Genomic DNA, 5,961 nt, shown 5'->3' with positions numbered 1-5,961 from the left:
TTTCTCATGATTGAGGATTTTGCTTCAAGGAAGTTATAAAGAAAGGTCCCACATATTTGTCCTTCATGCTGCCTGAGTCAACAAGATATTAGGATAAAAATTAACCTTAAGGGCAATGGCTTCTTTTTCTTTTTTGCTTTTGTATCCTCAGTGTCTGATACATAGTAAATAATTTTTAAAAACATGAATTAATTGATATGTAGCTTTGTATAAATAGGTTCCATTAATTGGGAAACTTCAAAACAAAATGTAGGAAGAATTCAAAGAAGCTCAGAAAGATTTGTATCGACTGATATAAAGTGAAATGGGCAAAATCAGGAAAACAAGATACACATTATAAATAGAAAGCATAACAAAATGAAATGGGACCTCATGCAATTAAAAATGACCACAGCTGAGGAAATTCTCATTACAGAGTTAGGAAATTAAGGGTATAGAAAATTGCATATGCTGCCAGACTAACTGTATGGGTTGGTTGTGTAGCACACCTTTTATTCTCCTCCTTCAAATTTGTGCCTCCCCTAACAGGTTTGGTCCCCAGAAGGGCTGCTGCACTTTTAGGTTCTAGTGGTATTGGAGGATGGTTACATCTGCTACTGTAGTTGATAAGCACTTGCTGGTATGCTTCCACTATGAACCACCCCAAGAGACTCAATGAGCCATTATCATAGGCATTTACTTAAATGGCAATAGCATTAGTAAGGGAGGAGATGAATTATGAGTTTAAGGGAAATATTTCCTGCAGAAGTAACCTTAGAAATCAAAGAAACAACTATAGGTTCTATAAATGGAGGTCTCCACTATTGTAGAGATTTCCTGTCCCACTAGGATATTCTGTAAAGATTAACATCAGAGGGAAAAAAATTATAAAAAATCTAAAAAAAGGAAAATACTTGACAGTTGATTGATTTAAAAAAGTTTTAATATCAGAAGAAGGCATTATCACATTGGAATGAATCTGATCTTGACAATTCTTGAGACTTCAAACTTAACCAATTCCCTCCTCCCACCTCAAATTATTAGCTATCCTGTCCCTATAATTCAACCTCCCCAATAAGGATAGTGGCTGAGCATCCTCACCTGATAGACTCCTTTTGCTGTGGCCCACTTTGTTCAGAAAGTTACTTTCCACTCCGCAGGAACTAATTAAACTTTTTATCTTAGTCTTGCATCCTGATTTATTGTCCTCTAGTCAAATGGACTAAGAAGAGTCTTAGGACCTCTGGGTTAAAAAATTTCCCAACAAATAATTGCTATAGAATATTGACTCTCCTACAAATACACACAGAATTGGGAGGGGGGGAAGGGAGACTGGAAGGGGTGAATGGTGGGTATAAAGTTAAAACGTAATGAGGTACACACAAGTGGAACACTTGTGGTCAAGGCAGTTCACAACTTCAAACTGTAGGGTGTTAAGGATTTGATATCCTTTCTCCAGAGAATCACATTTTCTTTGCTAAATGGTATGACTCTTGACCAGACTGGGCCAGGAATATTACTTTACTTCTGGGTTTATTCTTCTATGATTTTTAGGTCGAGGTTCAGCTTTAACTCATAACTTGGATATTACTCTGCTTTTTCAGAAATATCTTTAATCTAGAATAGTCAGAAACCTCTCCTATTCTGTGATCTTGGTTCTGAGCTTTTTTTTAATGTTAGGCAAGAAACAGAGAGGGGGAAAAAATTGAATCTGTAGTCTTTTTCTATGGACAACTATAGGTCCAGACTGTGCCCACAGTATATATCCTGAATATTCATCTCTGCAGGTTAGGCCATGACCAGGTAGCACCCATTTGTCCAATAATCCAGAGAACAGCTCTGAGTTTCAAGGTAGGCCAACTTTTTAAGGTTCTAATATTCTGTGGTTTTGTCCCAATGAGTTGGGGGAAAGGACAGAGTGTGTGTGTCCTGGAGGCAAATTTAACTCTCTTTAGAAGCCTCCACTACCTTAACAACTTGTGGAATGGCTCAGTCATCTTTGATAGGGCCTCATCCTTACATCTAATGGTATATAACACATGCTTTTTCGAAAAATTTGGGTCTAAAAACTGGGAGCATCTTATATAGCGATTGTCTTTGTGCTTATTATTTTGCATTTGTTACCATATTAGGTTATATTTTACCACATTCTGCCTAGAAATGACTTAGAAAAGATTTTCGTACAGTGCTGGATTCAAATTAAAAGTGATCCAGCTTGCAAAAATGAATGAAAATTGTGCTGCTGAATGTCCTTTTTTGGGCTTCCTCCAACTGAGAAAACAATCTGAGACTGGCTAAGGGAAGAAGAAACCCTCCTGAAAACACCCCAGCAAAAGAAGGCATGAGAGGCAAGTCAACAAAATGGCCTGATTTAGAGAGGGAATTGAAGAGATGGATTGAAGAGCAAAGGGCCATTGGAATTCTTGTGTCCACCAAGATGATTCAGCATGAGGCAAGAAGAATTGCTGATGAAACAGAAGGTCCTGATTTCAAATGACACAATTGTTGCATCAGGTTCATGAAAAGGAATGGACTAAGCCTGCATCCACACAGCAGACTTGCCCAAAAGATGCCTGAAAGCTATGAGCAGAGGTCCTAGAATTTTGTGATGAATAAAACTTGAGTTCAATAACTTTATGTAATACATTTTTTTTTCAAATTTCAGCCCCAAAATTGAGATGTATCTTATACATGGGAAAATATGGTGATAATCTCTGACCTTGCCCTTTGGCCTAAGAATTTGCTGATGTCTAAAAAGAGCACCACTTGGTTTTTCCTTTTGTTTTTAATTTTTATATAGAAAGACTCCCTTGGTAAGAGAAGGGGAGCATTGGGGGGACATATTCAGAAATTAATATCAAATAAAAAATGAAAAGCAACAAATAAAAGGAAAAAAATGAGTACATTTCAACCAGAAAAATATTGTTCTTTAAGTTTCCCTGCACAGAAAATAGAGTTTTTAATCTTAGTTTTATTTTTGAATACTCATAAGGGTATTTGTAGGTTTTCCATATTCTCTATTGAAACACCTTTTAAATAATAAGCTAGAAGGAAAGAATTACTTTCTCTAATGCCTGGCCCAGGACTCATTAAAAGTGATTTTAAAAAACCAAACCTAAATATTGCCTCTAAAGACTATTTTCCTTCTGCTTCTACCTTTGTCCAGACTCTACAGGAGAAGGTTGACCTGTTGTTGAGGAAGAATGCAGCTGCCTCTCCAACTTCCAGAGTGGCAGCCAACTCTGACGTCTCCCACATTATATCTGAAGCATATGGCTCACACTCCAATCAACAGTAAATCTATCTACACAGCAGGAAGTTATTGGAACATTTGATAGTACACGAACTGAGATATAGCACCTGTCAGAAGCTCTCTTCAGAATTACATGCAGTGTTTCAGAATTGGAAGAAATCAAGAAAGAGCTCAACCACAATCTACTGAACCTCCTAAATCTGCTTTAGGAACTCCAGGGAATGGACCCCACTTCCTCAATAAGCAGTCCTTTTCACATTGTTAGGAAGTTTTGCCAAAATTTGCTTCTTTGAAACTTCTGACTCATTTCTCCTAGTTTTTCCTCTCTGGGGCCAAGCAGGGGAAAAAAAGTCTTATGCATGAATTACCTTCAGATTTTTGAACAAAAGTAAGAGGATCCCACTCAAGTGTTCCCTTCTCTGGGCTAAGCATCCCTTCACGGAGTCTGCCCATGGCAAGCCTGCTTTTGAAAGTGAAGACAAGCTTGAGGTTCAAGTAGTCATTTATTAAACATGTGCCAGACACTAAGGCTTAGCGGAGGGTGCAAAGAAAGTCCCTGCCCAAGGAGTTTGCCTTCAGATGGGGGAAAATGTAAATATAAACAATTAGGTCTTTGCTCCAAATGTACAAAGTAGATGGAAAAGGAATTGAAGAGGGGATGGCACCAATAGCTAGGGGAAAGAGGGGAAAACTAGGAAATGGGTCATTGATTTATCTTCTATCCGTCATCCATTATCTATCCATCTGTCCATCATCTCTATCATCTGTCCATCCATCCATCGTCCATCACCTCTATCTTCTGTCCGTGTGTCCATCATCTCTCTCATCTGTCCGTGTGTCCATCATCTCTATCATCTGTCCATCACCTCTCTCATCTGTCTGCCAGTCCATCATCTCTATCATCTGTTCATCCGTCCATCATCTCTCTCATCGGTCATCTGTCCATCACATCATCTCTCTCATCCCTCCGCCTGTCCATCATCTCTCTCATCTGTCTGCCCGTCCATCACCTCTCTCATCTATCCATCCGTCCATCATCTCATCTGTCCGTCAGCCCATCACATCATCTCTCTGATCCGTCTGCTCGTCCATCACATCATCTCTCTCATCCGTCCGCCCGTCCATCGCCTCTCTCACCTGTCCGCCCGTCCATCACCTCTCTCATCCGTCCGCCCGTGCATCACCTCTCTCATCCGTCCGCCCGTCCATCACCTCTCTCATGTCTGTCTGTCTAATAGGCATTGGTGACGCGGGCCCCGGGGCTCCCGCGACCCCTCAGCTGCTCCGCTGTCCTGCCCACGGCGGCCTCACACCGCGCTTCCCTGCACCCACTTCGGGGCGCAGGATGGATGTGGATGAACTCGGTGCGGGTCTCGGGGGGAGACCAACGGCTCCGGCTGCCCCGGCGGGGGCTGCGGGCTGGGATGCGGACCCCGACCTTCCAGAGGCTTGCCCGGGGGAGGCTGGGCGAGGGCAGATGATGGCGAAGGGGGCGCCCGCGGGGAAGGCGCAGGGGCGGAGAGCCGGGGTGGCACCAGGGGCCTCGCGGCGGCCTCGGCCGGCCAAGAGGGCCTGGACCTGGAGCCAGAATCCCGGGCCGAGCCTCCGGGAGGCGTTACGGGTCCTGGAGCCCCAGCTCGGGGCGGGCGGCGCGGGCCAGGTACCCTGGGGTCCCCGCTTTCGCGCCGGGGACCTTTGGCGCGTTGCGCGGCGCTATGGGCACGGGCCGCGGGCAAGGGGCAGCGCGGGCACCGGCTCATCACACCCCACCCCAGGTGGCGCCCGGCCCCGCGAGGCTTGTCTGCGCAGCCCAGGACCCAGGACCAGCGGTTCCCCGGCCCGCGCCCCGCTGCGGCCCCGCGTGATGAGAACGAAAACGAGAAGGAAAAAGCTCGCGGAGGAGCGTCCCTGGGTGGGCTCGAACCACCAACCTTTCGGTTAACAGCCGAACGCGCTAACCGATTGCGCCACAGAGACCCCACGCAGGACGCCTCGGCGGCGCCGTGTATAGAGGCTGGGCGGTGGCGGCTCGGGGAGCGGCGGGAGGGAAACACGGCGGAGTCCGGGAAGGGGCCGGGCGGGGCGGGGAGGAGCCGGGCGCAGGCGCGGCCCCCCATCACCTCCCCGGCCGGGCTGGGCCTGGTTCCAATCCCCGTCCCTGCGCACCGCGCCCCTGGCCCCCGCCGAGGGAGCAGGCCCGGACCCCCTGCAGATGCTCCGATGCACTCTCTCAGGTTCCCAGGCCCTCCCTAACGGGAAGCAGAATCTGAACCTGGGTCCCAGGAAAACAGTTTAATGCCTTCTCAGCCCTCGGGCCCTCCCTGCCCCCCCGCCTCTCCTGCAGCCCCACTAGTGAAGGTGGAGGGGCTGGTGGGGCACCAGGAGCTTTCAGAGATTTCAGCACAGAGTGGTTTAACTTCTGCTCTAAAAAGTGCTGAAAAACGCGGCGGTAGGAGAGGAAGGAATGTCGCGTTCCCCAGGGAGCTGGATGAGCTCCGTTTCATACTCTGCCACCCTTGTAGAGGTGGGCTGTGAGCTTCTCCAAAGCAGGGGTTGTTCTCTACCTCTAGAATAGTGCCTGTCAAAAAGTATGCTTTTCTCTTTATTTTTATTTTTGCATTACTTGTCCAGGGTCATACAGCTACAAAAATCAGCTTCTTAATAGATACTTATTCAATTACTATTAAAAGGATGCTAACTGGAGGGATCTGCATGAACTGATGCCGAGT

General features: G+C 46.2%; 1 non-coding gene across 1 annotated transcript; it reads right to left on the bottom strand.

The window, feature by feature from the left end:
* Positions 1-5,135: 5,135 nt before the first annotated feature.
* On the bottom strand, positions 5,136-5,209 carry TRNAN-GUU (transfer RNA asparagine (anticodon GUU)). Its single transcript has one exon. It is a non-coding gene; the product is annotated as a tRNA-Asn (tRNA).
* Between the last annotated feature and the right edge of the window lie 752 nt (positions 5,210-5,961).

This window comes from Macrotis lagotis, chromosome 1 (assembly GCF_037893015.1).
Source record: "Macrotis lagotis isolate mMagLag1 chromosome 1, bilby.v1.9.chrom.fasta, whole genome shotgun sequence".
In the NCBI taxonomy this organism is placed as follows: Eukaryota; Metazoa; Chordata; class Mammalia; order Peramelemorphia; family Peramelidae; genus Macrotis; species Macrotis lagotis.
Note: the sequence above shows the minus strand (reverse complement) of the source record. Positions and strands in the feature narration are given on the sequence as shown.